The following is an 18,830-nucleotide window of genomic DNA, read 5'->3' on the forward strand; positions in this document are numbered from 1 at the left end:
GTATTTGTCATCTCTAGATGTTGGTTTGTTTCCCTAGTGCTGATGAAAGAACAGATATGGGCTGGGCAGCATCCCCAATGATGTGCTCCACCTCTGATCTAAACGGAGCACTTCCGGAGAGGAAGGATGGTCCGGTGTTTAGGGCACTAGTCTGGGCCAGCTTCAATTCCCAGCTCTACTGCAGGGTTCTTGTTTAACCTTGGGTGAGACACACAGTCTCCCTCTGGCCCCCATCTGTAAAATGGGGATAACTGGACTTCCCTACCTCACAGGAGTATTGTGAGTCCCTAGTGCAGTGGGACTGGAGCCTCTAGGCATAACTGCAATACAAAGAACAGTACTCAGAGAAGCTTGTTACCTTCCTTAAAGATTGTGAAGTGCTGTAGTAACAGGGGCTCTATTAGCACCTTAGATAGGGAGTCAGAGAGGAATTCAGTCCTTGGCCTCTCCACTGAGAATGCCAGTTGGAGTAATTTGTAGTGGTAGCTTTTTGTGACATTCAAGTCTAATCTTGGACTAAAAAGGGGGAAATTTACATAGAAAGGGCAAACCGACCATATGGGTCTGATTTATGCAACCGAGTTGTGACCGTTTTTTATTACTGATTGATATGAATGATAACTTGGACCACAAATCGTACTGATGTGAAAAAATACCATATCTCCATTTAAAACTTATCCCACAAAAAAAGCTTTAACAATCAGAGATTACATTACACTTTGGAACTACTGCTGAACCTCACCAGTACTTAAGACAGGGGGGTAGACCCTCAACTAGTGTAAATTGTCATGGCTCCACTGACTTACGCCAGCTAAGGATCTGGCCCATACGCTCGATTTTGAAAGATTTTCATACTCATAAAGGTTTGTTGTTAGTTTCAGTTTCAGGAAGCTCAAGCTGAGCCATAAGGGCCTCAATGAAATCAGCACATTTCATGGACAGGTGTCAGACACTAACATGTTGCACCTGAGACACTGCCATGGAACACTGGTACCAATGCTGTAAATACATGTCAACATTTGTCATGAAAACGTGAAAGGAAGAGGAACTAGGAGGCAAAAGTGATTAGGAACAGGAGGCAGAGCCTTTCACTTCTTGGTCACTGATTTAAAGGATATCCAGATCGGGAGCCTCCAAACTTCATTACCATGTAATGGCTGCTTGGTGACATATGTGAAATGGGTTGATAAGATTCAGTCCCATTCCTAGGTCTCCACATCGCTTTAATGTTTGCTAGCAGAGAAGCCAAGAACTGTATAGGCCAGAAAGATTGAGCTACAAATATCAAATCCTAATGCCCTTCCAGGGCCTGGATGAAGCACTTTTGAGGCTTACACTCGTTTTGTCTCTTGGTAGAGAGAATACCTCTGTCTCAGTACAGTCTGTCTATCATCTTCCACCAATATTAAATTCATTCATTAAACACAATCTGGCATCCTTAACTTTGATAATAATTGAGTAGGTTTTTCCAAATGAAAATTTTCCTGTAAAATTCAATGTAATATTAAATCACACCTATAAATATTCCCATTACTGCACAGTTTCATTAATAAACATTACGTTTTGTCTCTTTCTTTCACTGTAAAATGCTCAAGATCTAGGGATTACACTTGACTAAATTGCTTTTAAATCACAAATTTGTTTGAAGCCTAGGTTCTATCAACGGAACTATTAGCCAGAAGCCTCTCTATAAAAGGGATGTAATAAACTCAAATGCTTCTTTACCTCTTGGTCACTGTAAGACACCACTTGTACTGTATATCTAACACAAAACACTCAGGGTTCATTATATATTTCTTATTTTAAATAATAAAGAACAAAATTAAATATTATTTTACAGATGAAAGCTATCAAAGCCTAATACATAATTGGTGATCAAATTTTCACTTGCTATTTTCCCTTTGCTTTTAGGTTTTGTGGTATTTTGTTTTTTTCATTAGATTACTTAGAAATAGCTAATGTTTACTATCCAACAGTGTTATTAGAAGTACAGCTCAGCTACAGACCATCATCATTTGTATTGTCGCCTGCTCCTCCAGTCATGAATCAGGGCTCCAGGGTGCTAGGTGCTGTACAAACACATTACCAAATGATGGTCTCTGCCCCCAAAATATTCACAACCTAAGTCTAAAATGAGAGACAACATATGGGTGAAATAAACAGGGGAACAAGGAAATAAGATGATTGTCAACAACATGATAAGCAGTAGTCACAGCGTGAAATGTCTAGACAGAGCACAGTTTTATCCCTTCCTACATTTTGCCTCCTATCAACCACCACTAGTCTGTTCACTCCCCCGGATTTCTCCTACCCCTGGATTTTTCTCACATTACCCGTCATGCATACAATCGCCTTCCTGATTCTTTGCACCATCCAGCCTCATTCTTCTCCTTCAGAACCCTCGAGACTCACTCCCTTCCAGATCAAACATCTCAGCTAGCTTTGTTCTCTTATATATATCATACCTTCACATTTTGACATAATACAGCATGGAACCAACAAGGTGAGGATGTAACAAAATCTTGTGATCTTTTAACATAACCCCCTCTTCCTCCCTTTACCCCCTCTCCAGCCTTTACCTGTCCTATGTTTAATTTTGATTGTAAGCTCTTTGGAGAAGGGATATGTCTTCTTCATTTATCTGCAAAGCAACAGGCACATATATGGTGCTTCAAGATTTGGCAGCAGCAGCCAAATCTTGAAGTCTACTTTGGTCGAATAGTAACAGTAATTGGTCCAATAATAATAACTGTTAGTTATTTTAATTCCTCTTTTAAGCTTTGCCACTAGTTATAATAGCACCGCAACATTTCTTACCTTCTGTAAGTTTTGTGCAATAGGATGTAAGGCACGATCACAGTGAACCAAATCCATTCTCCCACAATATCCAAGGGACTTTGATAACCCCAGGGACAATCTTTGAACAGTAGGGGACTGGATCTGATGTTTTCCTTTATCCAAATGCCTTTCTTGTCCCTTATTTTAGGTCATCGCCAGGTGCCATGCCTTTCATTGTGATTACCTTACTCTTCCATGATACTAGGTGCTCTTACGGACAAACTTCATTGCTGTTAGCTTCCCAGAGGAAAACCTCATCTGTCTTTCTGGGGTCAGTATTGAACAGTGTGAACAATTAAAGCTCTTCAGCCACAATCAATCCAACCGAGGACATAACTGCAATGTGCTGAGCAACCCAACTCCCAGCGATTTCGGGAATGGTGGGCATTCAGTCCCTGATAGGATTGGGCCCAAAGCTTTCTATGGAAATCAAGTGCATGATAATTGATGAACAGCACTGCAGGGGCATCCAAACATTGTCCAGTAGAGGGCCACTTTTTCAGCTTGCCAAGATCTCAGGATCCACATGGCTCCATCATCTTGGCTACTGTCATCTTCAGTTGAGAGCTGCGGCCTGTGTAAACAACAGCTCCAAGTAAAAGATGCTTCATCTTGATCTCAGCAGCCATTACATGATCTCTCTTCAGGCACCACCTCCTTATTAAAGAAGAGAGCAGCCAAGGATCGCACTGTGTAAACCCCACAGCCTATATCAACTAGATCCATTTAAACTCTCTCCTGATAGTGGGCATCGTTGTGTTCTCAGACAGCATTAACACACTGTACAAGTTAACCTTTCTGGCTTACAAAATGAATTAATTCTACCAGTGTGGTTATTTGACTGTACCCATTACCATCATAGCTGATGGTAAAGCTATTGTAGACAAGATAACAACAAATAAAGCACCTATGAATTACACTGAAATGTGCCTGAACTAATGTTTTGAATGACGTAAACCAGCAGCATTTTTAACACATTAAAACAATGCCAAAGAGACAGAGAATCTCCTGAGACTTTAATTATAAAATGAAAACTCCCTGTAAGTAAGAGTGGCTATATCTCGGAGTGCTGAATCCTAGGTGCTCTTTATGGGAAATCTATACTTCGATTTAGACTTGTACCTGTCACTCTGAAACCCTGGTGATGGGCCCATTGGAAATGCACAGAATAGACAAACAGGTTAAATGGGCTTCCCACAGGAAGGCACTGATTCCACGAGTTAACACATGCCTGTACATTTTGCCTGATTACATCTGGTCGGTTGCCAGGTGGAAATGAAAAAAATCATCCTAGAGTGCCCCTGTCACAAGCCAGCAGCCAGCAATTTCAAATCTGACCTACAACACTGCCCCCTGCCCACACTATCCCCATAATCTCTCAGGACAGACATGTTATTACACACAATATAATCACTGACACAGCAGGTGCAGCTGAACAGTGAAACTGTGCTAATGAAAGGCCTGATGAAAACAACACACAAACAAATCCACCAGTCACTAGTAAAAATGTTACTCCAAGGAAATTAAAAATTGCACACCCTGGCACACACCTACCTAGACCTATCACCTCGAGAGTCACTAACACTTGAGGCACGTGTACTTTGTTTGCAGGTCAAGATCTCATGCTGAGTTGACAGCTGTTATAACATTGATGTTTCTTCCTGATTAGCTGGGCTTTTCCCAATCCTTATCCCCATTCACACATCCAATCACATCTTCCAGGTCTCTCAAAATCAACCAAATCCCCAATGGATTAAAGAGTAGGGGGGGGGAGGCATCTACAAGTGTGAAGTAATCAGGGAGCCAATGAGATGGGCATTTGGGGGTCTGCTGCCCTCAGCATGTCAACTTCACCTGCAAGTTTCCAGCTCTTGCTGCCTTGGCGGATTATCAACAGAGAGTGGAATCAATGCTCATCTATCTCTGCCTCCATCCTAATGATGGTCAGAGCCTTGAGCCCAAACCCCAGAGCTCTCTGCGCAGCCAGAAGCGAAAATCCATCTTTAAAAGCTCCCATTAAATAACCCCCCACAGATTTGAACGGAGCCTCTGATTCTGACAGGCATCTTGCAGCCCCGCAGGGTGACTCCAGCCTGCTCTGAGCTATCCAGCCTCCAGCCACCGCCAGCATCTGAGCCATAAAGTCACAGGCTGCTGCTGGGAGGGTATCAGCTGTTGCTGAGTTTCTTCAGTCACCTACCCACCCTCTGCATGTGGGGTGGATCGGTGCCCGGGAAATGCTGGGATAAGGTCCCCGGTCGTAGTCGGTAGTCCTCACACACCCAAATGCAGCATAGTTCCTTCCCCCTCCCCTCTCTGCAGCCCATCGTAGCGGATCCAGACGCCCCGGGCTTCCCCCGCTAGGAAAGCTAGAGTCACTCCGCATCCCCACCCCAGCCCCGATTCAGCCCGTCCCTTAGCGGGCGGATTCTAGGGGGATCCTTTCCCATGCGACATTCCTGCTCCCCCACATGTCCCAGCAACAGCTGGACGTGCTGCTCCCAGCAGCTGTCTCCGCACCCCCCCCCCCAAGTGCAATGGGATGGGAACCCCCGACCCTCCCCACTCATCCCCGCAGAGGGATCGGAGTCCTCATGCACCCCGGCGTGTCCCCTTCCCAGCGCCAGGGGATTAGAAACCTCCAGCCCTCCATGCAAATGGCTGGAGAGCCCCTGCATCGTCATGCAAAGGGGCCGGGAAGCCCCCGCGCCCCGCCATCCCTCCCCGGCACAGGCGGGGAGAGCCGAGCCCCCGCTGCCGCCCTTACCTCTGTGCTGCTGCTGGCGGGGGGCGCTGCCTTCAGCGCGGGGCGGCCGGAGAGCCCGGGCGGCGGGCCGGGGCGGTCATGTTTGCGGCGCGGGCGGAGAAGGCGGGTGCAGAGCCGGGGATGCAGCTAGGGCGGCTGCCTCTGCGCGTGTGTGTGCCCGGCAGCTTCGCCCAGCCTGGCACTCCGCAGTGCTCGCACAGCGCATGTGCTCCGCACCCCCTGGCGGGGGACAGCCCACATGCGAGGCGGCTGGGGCCGGGGCTGGGGCTGGCCCTCTCCAGTGGGGGCTGGGGGGTTCAGTCTCCTGATTTCATTCCCCATCAGCACGGCCTGCCCGAGCTGTGCCGCCCCCTCCCCTTCATCTCCCCGAGCATCCCCCCTCCCCCCCAGCATTGTCACCCCCTTTGATCGGGGGTGGGGAGCAGAGGAGGCCCCGTCCCACACCCCACAAACTTTATTCTTTCGCCTCTGTCATTAGCAGAGTGATCAGAAAAGTGTCATTAGCAGAGTGATCAGATCTGCGCAACCCCCTTCTGTAGCTCCTCTGCATCAGCCAGCTCTGTGCTCTCCGCCACCCACCCCATCCCCCGTGTATCCCCACCTCCGCGTATTTCCCCATAGCCCACAATGATCCCAAAGCACCAACTACTCGATATCCCCTCGCCATCCCCCACTGCGTAGCCTCTAGATCCTCCCCACCGTGTATCCCCCTAGGACTCCGCACTGTGTATTGATGAATGGCATTTTGTTAAGCCCTCAGCTGCCGTGGGGCGGGATGGAGAGCCAGCTAGGAAAATGCTGCTTCCTAGAGGTAACCCGGCAATGTAACTAGGGCTCAAACGGTAAGACTTTACCAGCAGCCTCGCCTCTTCTTTTCTCCCCCTCCTCATGCATTAGGCTCATCCCTTTATTATGCCCATCTGCGTTCCCACCTCGGTCCCGGAAGTCCCGAGTGCAGCTCCCACCAGGCAATTTCGTTTCTTAACTTCTCCATCTGGGTAGAGGCACCGGGATGCGGAGAAGGCAAAACCTCCAGGACAAAATATTTGGCTCCAGTGTCTAGAAACTGAAAGAGCTGTTCACAGTGGCTAGAATGTACATTCACCACGGTGGCGTTCCTCTAAGCCATCAATCCGGGAGGCAGACACCAGTGAAAATGCCTGCTCCGCATCTTCCACTCCCATTCAGATCTATCCTCCACTCCCATTACGGATCTATTCTGCCCTGGGTGGGCAGTGCCCTGACAAGCAGCTGGTTGCAAGCCATGCTGGTTGTGCTGCTGGGTGTGCATGTTCTTTGCATGGTACTAGATCATTGACTCGAACGAGGAGCTGGAGTGTCTAGAGGCAGCAGCTCTACCCGGGGAGCCAACAGGACAGTCTCCCATGGAAAAAAAAAAGACTCAGCACTACTATGATCATGTGTTTATTGTACAGTTTGTGGACCCTATCCATCCTACTCCCACTGATGTCAACTGGAGTTTCCCCCTTATCTGTAAAGGTAGCTGGATGAAGATTTAGGTGAGTTATATGCAGCTGTCTAAGCTTGAAACTGTCCTTTGCTTATTTTGTATACATGGGCGCCAGGTTTGTATATTTTTGGTGGTGCACAGAATGGGTCCAAGCAGAGCCGTCCCATCCGACAGACCAGGGCAACTGCCCCAGGCCCCATGATTCAGGGGGATGCGGGTTCCAGGAAGGCCTAGGGGGGTAGCGGAGGGGCTGGTGCCAGCAGCAGCGAGCGACCCAGCCCACCCACTCCACTCCACCCCACCCCACCCCACCCCACCCTGTCGGCTCCCAGCGTTGCTCAGGGGAGGGGACGGAAGCTGGAAAGAGGCAGGGCGGAGGTGGGGGGAAGGGGTGGAATGGGAACAGGGAGGGGGGGAGCAGGGGTGGAAAGAAGCGAGGCAGGACGGAGCGGGGCCGACTGGGGCCGGGTCACTCGCTGCTGTGGCGCTAGGCCCCCCGTTAATCCCCTGGGCCGCCCTGGACCCCGTGTCCCCCTGAAGCGCAGGGCCCCCTAAAGCGTAGGGCACGAGGCGGTTGCCCCCGTCCATCCTATGGACGGGTCGGCTCTGAAAATAGGGGGAGGGATAGCTCAGTGGTTTGAGCATTGGCCTGCTAAACCCAGGGTTGTGAGTTCCCTCCTTGAGGGGGCCACTTAGGGATCTGGGGAAAAATCAGTACTCACTTCTGCTAGTGAAGGCAGGGGGCTGGACTCGATGACCTTTCAAGGTCCCTTCCAGTTCTAGGAGATGGGATATCTCCATTAATTAAAATTAAATTAAACATTGGTGAAGCTATACACTTAACTCCCATTAATATTAGAGGGCACTGCAAAGGGTACTGTCCAAGCAGATCAGGTGCCTTACTTTGTTGTTGTTAATACACAAGGCTGACGTTATTGTTTTTGCTGTTTTTATATTTCAACGTGAACAATGTGTTTGTGGCTGTACAAGACACAGAAGACAAATTGGTCCCTGCCTTCAGATGCTTAAGATGTAGCGGGCCAATCCTGCATGGAATTTAGACCTCTCTTATATGTCTTTCTCCTGCAAAGGGCTCCACAGACCCTTCTGCTCCAACCAGGAATAAGGATCAGGTCATATAGATGATCAGCCCCTTTTGCAAGATCAGGACTATAATTTCTCCCACAGAGTCCTATTGATTTTAGGTAACAATAGGTGCTGTTATAGCTCTTTGCGGGATCAGACCTTCTGTGATGTTGTAACTTAATAACTATAATATAACATATTACATAACATATATAACATACATGTAATCATATATCACTTAATATTTTAGTGGGAATCCCCCACAAATAAACCATTGCTTTCTATTCAGTTATGCTTTCTGAATCCAAATTGCAAAATAAATACTAATGGGAGATGCAAGAAGATACCTTAAATCAGATCTAGTGGAAATTTAGGACAATTATTTTGTAGGTGTGTTCAGGGGCACTGGAACAATTTTTATAGTGGGGGTGGTGAGAGCCATTGAACCAAACTATAAACCCTGTACATAATGGAAACCACTTCACGCCAGGGGGTGCTGCAGCACCCCCATGTCCCTAGTCCCAACACCCATGGTGTTGTTTTATTAAAAACAGTTAACCCATGCCTGAGAGTGTCTCTTACAAAGAGTTTAAAAAAAAAAACATTCTGCAATGCCTGGCATACTCAGGGAAATTCAGTTTTGCTCCTAAGTTTGGACAAATCTCCCACTGTATCTTGTCCAGCAAAAAATTAAAATCCCAGTGAGTGTTTTTGCACTTCCAGCCAGGCTCGCCAATTCATCTGCTAGCTCTTGAGGGTTAATGTTGCAAAGCACTGCTGCTCTGGGACTGCTCATTTCATATGAGGAAAAAGGGGAAACAAAACCACCAAAAAGGAGGAGGAGATGAAACAAAACCAAAAGAAACAAAACTAACAAGGAAACAAAATAATTAAAATGAAACTAAAGCATTGTAGGTAAATTCACTTGTTTCTTTTTGGGAGAAGAAACACACAGAGAGAAAAATTACAGCCAAATACTCCACCAACCCTCCCCAGCCACCACCTCCCTAAAGAAATTAGCGGACAATCATCAAACTGCAGAACCAACTCAACATGCTGCTGATGATGTACAGATGGGGCTTCCTTGAGAGAGGAAAAGGGACATGGGGCACATTTAGATGTTCTACACGTTGCTTCATGCTTCCTTGTTCCTACCAGACAACAATTCACCTCTATGTATGGCCCCCACTACCAAAGTATCTGAGCACCTCACAATCTTTAATTTATCTCCACAATCCCTCTCTCAGGTAGGGAAGTAGTGTTATCCCCAGTTTACAGCTGCCACAAAGAGCCTAAGTGATTTGCCCAAGGTCATGCAGGAAGTCTGTGGTAGAATAAGGACTTGAATCTGGATCTCCCAGGGTACTAAACACTGGACTGTCTTTCCTCTTGGACTCATTTGGTTGTCATTTATTCTTCTAGAATGGTGCCTTCCAGTTTCTGCTGGGTTCTGTTCTGAACAACTCCAGCGATAGCCCCAGAATCCTTTGCAGTGGTTGCAGCAGGGCTTCAAAGGAGGTGTTATAGCACTCACCACAGCGAATGGCATTGCACACCTGAGATCCCAAGGCACTCCCATCATATGACTGAGCAGAAAAAATAATACCCTTTTCGGAGGGGTCCTGGGGCCGAAGCACTACAGTTACAGAGAATGGTTTGAGACTGTCCTGTTGAAGATTGACTGTCAAAGTCCCAGCGCTAATCCAGCACTAGCCCCTTACATATGGTACCAAAGTAGCCTGCACCTAAGCTCTTCCCTGACCATGAGTGCTTAAAACAGGGGTGGGCAAACTTTTTGGCCTGAGGGCCACATCAGGGTTCCAAAACTGTATGGAGAGCTGGGTAGGGAAAGCTGTGCCTCCCCAAACATCCTGGCCCCTGTCCCCTATCTGCCCCCTCCCACTTCCCGCCCTGACTGCCCCCCTCAGAGCCCCCCACCCATCCAATCCCCCCTGCTCCTTGTCCCCTGACCGCCCTCTCCCAGGACTCCACCCCCTATCCAACCCCCCTTTCTCCCTGTCCCCTGACTGCCCCAACCCCTATCCACACTCCCGCCCCCTGACAGGCCCCCCAGGATTCCCACACCTGTCCAACCCCCCCATTCCCCATCCCCTGACTGCCTCCCCCAAACCTCCGCCCCATCCAACCGCCCCCTGCTCCTGTCCCCTGACTGCCCCCCGGGACCCGCAGCCCCTTATCCAACCCCCCCACTCCCCGCCCCCTTAGCATGCCACTCAGAGCAGCATGTCTGGAAGCCACGCCGCTCGGCTGGAGCCACTGCCGCGCTGCCCAGCAGGAGCTCATAGCCCCGCCGCCCACAGTGCTGGCGGCACGGCAAGCTGAGGCTGCGGGGGAGGGGGGACAGCAGGGGAGGGGCCGGAGGCTAACCTCCCCGGCCGGGAGCTCAAGGGCTGGGCAGGATGGTCCCGCGGGCCATAGTTTGCCCACCTCTGGCTTAAAACCATCCAAACCACAGCCATCTAAATCAGAGGAGAATCTCATTGCTAAACAGTTTCTCAGAATGACATTTGTCTACAGATTATAGGTAATAATAAGCCTTTTGCGTTTCTCTAGCCCTTTTCATCTGAAAAGCTCAAAGTGCTGGCAAATTTTAATTAGTGAAACTTCACCACCTCCCGGTGAAGTAGATAAGACAGAGAAATCAGGCACAGTTCAGTTAAATGACTGACCACAACAGAGCTCAATATGGAGTCCAGGAGACATGACAACCAGTTTCCTGCTCTAGCCATTAGATGACATGACCTCTGACCAGAGGCTGAATTGATACAGTGGACCTGTTCTGTCTTCCTTTTTTCCTTTGCCCCACAAATAAATGTTTCATGGGCAGGAGCGGCGCCAGGGTTTTTGGCGCCCTAGGCGGGGGTCCTTCTGCGCTCCCAGTCGGCGGCGGCAATTCTGCGGCGGTGGGGTCCTTCCGCGCTCCCAGTCTTCGGGGCACTTCGGCGGCGGGTCCTGGAGCGAGTGAAGGACCCGCCGCAGAATTGCCGCCGAAGACCCGGAGCGCGGAAGGACCCCCCGTCGCCGAATTGCCGCCCCCCCCAAATCCTGGTGCCCTAGGCGACCGCTAGGTCACCTAAATGGAAGCGCCGGCCCTGCTAATGGGGACAGCCTGACCAAGATGTATTGTATCGGCCAGGGGAATAGACCAGATAACTCAATAAGTTTTTATCTTGGGCTATAAATCTGTGATATGTGCAACATGTTCTTTGCTTTAAAAGCTGTTGAGTTATCGTGAAACTATATTTTACATGAGGTTTGTAAAATTCAGTGTGATTTCTCTTCAGTTCAGTCCATTTAAAAATGGTTAGATACAGGATTCTAATTTTAAAATATTCGATAATGTGAAGACAGCTAAAGGTATTAGCTTTCTAGATGTACAGGCCTCTGATGGACTGACGATGACAGCAGGAAAAGTGAAGTGCATACAAACATTTGCAGCCTTGATTACAATCAAAAGCAAGCACAGTGATTTTCAGAGTTGCTTTGTATTCCAGAACATTCATTCTACTGCGTGTTCATTTGCTGCTACACCATAAACAAACTGTGGGTGATTTCTGCTGGAACCTTTCGGGGGAGGTGGCTATTGTTTGATTGGTTGGGTTTGGGATTTTGGGGGATGAGGGGTCCTTTTTTTTTACCCTGTCACATCATCTGCAAAGGAGAGGTTACCCCACAAAATTAAGGGGCAGTCAATGTAGAAACAATGAAAGGAAACACTGTTTCATGCCAAGAGAGCTCAACCTGTGCAATTTGCAGATCAAATCAAGAATTGGGGCTGGATTTTATAAAAGGGTTGACTAATATGATGAGCAATAATATTATTCAGGGCATTAGCTTTATGAAATGCTTGGGAACATTTACCAACCTAGGCACATCCTTGCTGTATCAAGCTATGCTTGATAATTACGACAAATGCTTAAGGTATTTTACTCACTCATCAATAGTAAAATAAATTCTCACCCTGACCTTCTGAAATTTTGTATCACTGCTTTAATAATGTTTATAGTGATGTAAATGCAGACAAAGGAAGAGTAATCAAAAGCTGATCGCTACAGGAAGGAATTTCTCTCTGTAGTGTGCAGCATTGTACAATTAGCTAGATATATGGGACAGTGTTTTACACCTTCCTCTGAAGCATAAGGCATTTGGCCACTGCCAGAGGCAGGATGGTGGACTAGGACAAACGCCTGACTTTTGTACATAAAAAAGATGTTACAGCTCAATATATCTTACTAAATAAAGCAATAATGTGCAATGCACCCCTCATTTATAACCCCTTCTCCCGTGAATGACTAGGACTGTCATATGCCCATTGGCACAAAGAGGGGAGGAGAGCTAAGAAAGTGCAATGCTGCCATCCCTTTTTAGAATCCATCTCACCACATTCCTGAATCCAAAGAGAGGCTGCAGACAAAGGCAGCTTTTCAAAAATAAAACACAACCTCTCCCATGTTAATGAAAAATCAATGTGAATGGCAAAGTGTGGCCTTTAGCCTTTATAACGGCCAGCACCAAAGTCTCCGTTTTCATCAAAACCTGCGGATGTTTGTGAGGAGAAAGCTCCTATCACATGTGGCCACTGGATTCAGGAACCAGGATTAAATTAGCACATAGATAAAAGGGGATATGAATGGCTTGCAGAGGGGAGGAAAGGTGCTGTCCTGAATAGGGATGATTTCTGGAATTGAGGCCAAAACATCTGAGCCTTGTCTGAATTACAGCATCCCACATTGCTAACACTCAGGAAGCTGTATTGATGGCGAGTTAGGAATTCAAATTTTGCCGGCACAAATAATCTGTGGAACCAATTGCACTGTCTCATTCTCTAGCCTTGGCCCAGTGCTGCTGTGTGCCTTGGCTGCCCACCTTGCAGGTGAGGGTTTTTTAAACAAACCCAAATATTTTTGCTGAGTTGTAATTTTATGAAAACATTTCTCTCCATGGCCATTGATGGTGAACCCCACTTTCTTGCACAAAAGCTAATTTTGAAGGCTTAACTATCTGATCAGGTCCATTTAAATCTGAAGAACTGGGGTTCCACATTTTAAATCCAGAGTAACTCAATTAAGACCTGGTTTACACTAGGAATTTTCTTCGGTATAGTTGTGTCTCAGGGGTGAATCCCAACCTAGCCCCCAGTGTAGACCACTGCTAGATTGCTGGAAGAATTACACCAATGTGAGTAGGAGCAGAAATGGTGGTTCTTCTAATCTATTCTGGTTCTAATACCACCTTCATCACTGGGGTAGAAGGAAAACGTGTTCATTTTGTTGCTTTTTTTAAAAATAGCTTTTCTCAATTGGACACTGTAAATAGCAAAACAACGAGGAAGCAAAACATAACTGTAGATAAGTGTGTGGGGTGATTTATTATACTTAATTTATACTGTAACAGTATTTTGATCTTCAAAGAAATGCTGTTTCATAGAGGGAGATCCAGGTGAGATGCCTTTTGATGTTAATTACAAACTTTGCTACTGTGGTGTTCTACTTGTGGGACAAACATTCTAACCAGCTCAAATGATTTTTACACTACAGATAAACACTGTTTAGTGCTTCTTACGATGGAGCTATTAGTTACATAAAAATGGACATGTTGCCATAGCAGTAAAGAAGTACGGAAAACTGGGAACCCCTAATGACAACATATCAGCTTGCTTATACACAGATAAGTAACAGGATCAACGTCTAAGCCCAGTCTACCCAGGTAGCATAAGAAAGTAGACAGTATAAGGATGGCTGGTGTGTGCCAAACTTCTTAATTCAATCACAGGATGTTTTGCCCCTTTGCTGTCTGTTGCTTGAATGTGGCGAACTGCAACAGGTCACCATATGTCCCCCTCCTGTGCTCTCTCCTCTTTGTGCTCCAGTTTGTGTCTCACTGTCACAGAATTCACCCTAACCACTGAATCATTGTTATGTCATGCATAATATCCTGGCTTACTGTGTGTGTCATGTCTCCTGCTAGTAACTGAGCCCAGGGACTGTAACAGCCCAACTGTTTTCTTACAGCTCTCCTTTAGTTCAAGTGAAGAGACCTGTGTCTGTGGTTTAGAAAGTCCAAGATCCTATCCCTATGGATAACTATGGTGCCTGGGTGCATGCACCACAGCTCACTCCATGTGGTCTTTTTCTCTCTCTTTTTCAGTCCCCATGCTGTCTTCCGAGCATGACCTGGACTGTGATGCTTGTGGAGGCTGGGGCTTCACCACCATGATGCTCTGATGCCCAGCTGCTGGTCTCTTCCTTTGCCATGCTGTCTCCTCATTGTAATTCCTACCTCTTGCCCCTGCGTGCACTATGAGTGTGTATTACAGTTGCTTGGGACAGCTTTGGAGATGCATGTTTGCAGGGATGAGGACATGTGACCCAGTTTTAGCCTGCCCCTGCCCTTTTTAATGAGACCTCACCCCCTTTTCTGATTGAAGGCAATGCCCATGCACTCTCATTTATGTACTTCTCTCTGCGCAGGCAGAGCATATCAGCACTGTATTTGCCATGTAGGATGTGATGCTTTCCCCTAGGATGGAGGTCTCTATGCTGTTTGGACAATGGAACTGAGCCCACTTGTGCCAGGCCTGAATTTGGCACTTTGCTACCATGATGCACTGAATGGATTGTTTGTCTTCTAAGATTTGATTAATCCCAATGCAGATATCAATAATTCCCATGGTTTTCAATGGGAGTTATTGGTGTCCTGCCAGTGGGAGAATCTGGCAGAGCCCAGAATTCAAGCAGTCTTAGGGCTCTGCCCCACCCACATCTCTGTCCTCCCCGCCCCAAAGCCTCTGCACCCACACGAGCACACCCATTCAGTGCCAAACATTCAGCTTGTCTCTATTAATACACACTCTGCTGCCTGGATTACAGGCAACTACTTGCAGGTTACTCATTTTAGTGACAAGTGATTTTATATATGCAGGACGTGATTTTCAGTTGAGTAACACTCAAAGGCATATATGCAATGGTGCTAATTTGTGTTTACAGTTACTGGCACTGCATGCACAAGTCTGGTAATTGCACATGCAAATGCACCTCATAAGCTAATTGCTCTGACAGTGGTAATTGCATATATAAACTGAGTAGGGAATTGTCCATTCATTTTATGTGTGCAGTACCTAAACAATCTCATATTAAGCCCACCAACCATAAAGCCCTTTGGAATCCTTCAAGTGAAAAGGTAACAGACACATGTAAAATTATTAATAATTAAGATGATGATTATGGGATGTGTAGTAGAGCTTTTCAGCTCCAGGTCACTGATGTATAACGTTGTGTGTCAGTTGCTACCTTTCTGCCTCCTGAATGATGTCCATTCCCCTCCTCCTCTTTTTGTTTCCTCTTTCTCTGATCACTCTGCCATCCCCACTGAGATAGATAGCTCCTTCCTACTTCTCTACCATCCTTGCTGACCTGCTAGATTAGATCTGTCGCAGGTCTTGAAATAAGGCTTTTATGGAAGTCAGTCAGGTCCCCATCATCCACTGTCTTTTGACTCTGACTTACTTCCTTTAAAAGGACTATCAAATTTGTAAGGCCTGGCTTTGCTTTTGCATGCAATCCTGCTGGATGCCTTTGATCAAGCTCTAACTCTCTTTGCGCATCTAGATCCTCTCTCTGGGAAACATTTCTGATCCATTTGAAGCTATTGAAGTTGAACTTGTAGTTTCACAGATCTCTCTCCTTTAAAACATAAAGTTAGTGGGTAAAATCCTGGCCCCATTGAAGTCAGTGGCAAAGCTCCTATCGACTTCAATGGGCCCAGGATTTCACCCAGTGAGTGAAAAGTGCCAGAATTCAGTACTAGAGACTAAAGTCTTTCCCCCGTCCCCCTAGAATTGACATAGCCAACAAGGGGCCATCTGGACACTAGGGAAATTACAACTCATAATTTACCACTGGTATAGTTCCAACTGTGGTTGAATGGTGTAACTGTGGTTTAGATAGGCCTCCAAGAGGCATCCTTAGGCCTTGGCTACACTTACCAGCTAGTTCGACGGCTGGAAATCGAAGTTCTGGGTTCGACTTATCGCGTCTAGTCTGGACGCGATAAGTCGAACCCGGAAGTGCTTGCCGTCGACTGCGGTACTCCAGCTCGGCGAGAGGAGTACCGCGGAGTCGACGGGGGAGCCTGCCTGCCCAGTGTGGACCAAGGTAAGTTCGAACTAAGGTACTTCGACTTCAGCTACGTTATTCACGTAGCTGAAGTTGCGTACCTTAGTTCGAATTAGGGGGGTAGTGTAGACCAAGCCTTAGAAACATCTGAACTCCATATGCTTTATAGCTTCCACCATGCTCCATCGGAGGAGTAGTGCTGGTGGTCAAGTACGGCTCCTAACTCATGAGTGACCAGCAGACTCAGCAGGGAATAAATCAGCCTGAAATGTTGTGAAGGGAGCTCAAGATTTTTGTTACAAAACTGTTTGGGCCAGAGATGGCTTTGATTGGCCAGTTATTTTGAATCACAGCTACCTTTCGGACAGTTGAAATCAGAACTTAGCAGTCTCCTCTGATCCAACTAAATGTTGTCAGAAAAATAATTGACTCTGATCTTCCTCACCAGGTAATTTCTGGAGTGCAGTTTCTTGTGAACCGTGGCACATCCTGGAAGCACCCCAGAATAGATGGAAATGGTTGTGTCAGAACAGCACACATTGTCACAATCCGCCAGTACCGCTACAGCCACGTCAGTAGTTGCATGGTCACCGACCTGCCTGCAAAGGGGAATTGAAAAGCCTCTCTACCTTTTCACTGTGCTTTCTATTTGCCATTGGGAAACCCACAACCACAACAATATTAGGGGACAGATTCTCAGCTGATGTAAATTGTCATAGGTCCATATATATATGGCCACTATGTTCAAATTTGGGTACTTAAAGTTAGGCACCTAAATCCATAGTTAAGTACTTAAGCAAACAAGGCTTGATTTTCAGAGCTGCAGAGCACCCACAACTCTCACTGAAATCCATGGGATTCAGCACCCCTGAAATCAAGCCATCACTTTGGGTGTCTAAATATGAATATAGGTGCCTAATTTTATCCAACCGAGTTTGAGAATTTTGCCCATATGTTCATTATTTTAACAGGGGCTCCTTAACAAAAGTAGTGTCTTCTTTGCAGCTGGCCTGCAAAGGACCCATCATCTCTCCTGCCCTCTGATTCTGTTCAGGTCTGTTTTCATATTGGAACTGCTGAAAGACCATTAGACTATTGAGGCAGTGCTTGGAGCCTGAGAAAGTCCCCTGCAGGTTAGGCAAAAAGCCTCAGGTTGGGCAGGTTTGGTGATTACCTTCACTCGTAGTAGTGAAAAACATATATTGCAGCACCCACCTTATTTTACGTACATAACCCCTACATCTGTGTGTATTACACATTTCACAAAGCAGTGTCTCAAAGACATATATCAACATTAATCTTGTCTCTTGCCAAATCTATGCGTCTTTGTTAGAACCATGAATGAGATCAGGGTTTGCCCATAGCACATTTGTACTTTTCTATTTGCATCAGCAAAAATAGCAAACTCTGACCCCTTGTCCAAAGGCCTAATGTCCTGTTTATGCATTTGAAAAACCCTTCCATGAAGGCCTTGTCCGCCTGAGCAGGGAATTTCCTGATTTCGGACTGGAACAATCCATTTCATTATTTGTTTGCTTGAGGAAGTGCTCTTGAGAAAAAGGCCCTCAGCGAAGTACACACTGAACTCTCTACCTTCCTCAGGGGAGACATTTCACTCCAGTAACTGTTTGGGAACACTCAGATCGCAGTGAAGTGCGTCACTTGCTAGCAGCCATTCAAAGAGACAAGATAAAATGTGCTCTCGGGAACATAGGAAATACCTGCATGGGAACAATCCCACTGGGCATCCAGTCCAGAATCCTGTCTCAGACAGGTCTATATCAGATGCTTCAGAAGAGAGTGTCCATACCACACTTCCGTGAAATCTTGGTCTTAAAAGAAATGGTGCTGCCATCTTGAATACCCAAGTCTGGGAGCCTCAGCATGAGTACTGAAGATCTGCAAACCTCTTGTGCTAACCGTACCTGGTTCTAGTTTCCAACCTCTTCCCTGCACTCAAATACCAGGCTGCTTGTTTCTCTACAGTGATCAACAGTGTACAAAATCCTGTCTACATAGCACCATGTTTGTAACTAGACCAGGCCTGTTTCCGCTCCAGGAACATCTGTTTTATTAATTCTCTCTAAAACTAGGCTGTTAACTCTTATTCTGCTCACTGCCTCTGCCCACGGCATTTATAAATTACCTCCTGAAGCATACAGTATAACCACAGAGTTTACTTGAATTTGCAAGTCCAGCTTCATTAGCTGTGAAGTCCTCTGTGACACTATGTGCACCCTGATGCCACAGTGAGCAGAGCCTCATATATGCAAATAACAAGAATAATGAATGAATTACACTGTGCACCATTTCATATGGTATTATGTGATATTATTTAGCTTCATTTTTCCAACGTGTCTTGTTCTGGAAGCAAAATAATGGTCCATTATCAGATATACATAGAGGGCCAGGTTGTCACAAATACATGCCTGATATAGGCATGCATCTGCCATGATTGCACACACAGTTCAGGTATTAGTTCATGCAGGTGGCTTCTAGGGCACCTAAATCACCACTAGTGCAGGCAAATGCT

At 46.6% G+C, this 18,830-nt stretch overlaps 1 protein-coding gene across 3 annotated transcripts in view; it reads right to left on the reverse strand.

Annotated features, from left to right (window-relative positions):
- The window catches only part of LOC101940193 (actin-binding protein WASF3-like), a 49,466-nt gene extending 43,702 nt beyond the window's left edge, over positions 1-5,764 (reverse strand). Inside the window, exon 1 of one of the 3 annotated variants that reach the window (XM_005291777.4) lies at positions 5,606-5,764. The gene's annotated coding sequence lies outside the window, so the exon portion shown is untranslated. The remainder of the gene's footprint in view (positions 1-5,605) is intronic. The other 2 variants (XM_065556591.1, XM_065556590.1) reach the window with 2 other exon arrangements.
- Between the last annotated feature and the right edge of the window lie 13,066 nt (positions 5,765-18,830).

Source organism: Chrysemys picta, chromosome 9, assembly GCF_011386835.1.
Source record: "Chrysemys picta bellii isolate R12L10 chromosome 9, ASM1138683v2, whole genome shotgun sequence".
Taxonomy (NCBI): Eukaryota; Metazoa; Chordata; order Testudines; family Emydidae; genus Chrysemys; species Chrysemys picta.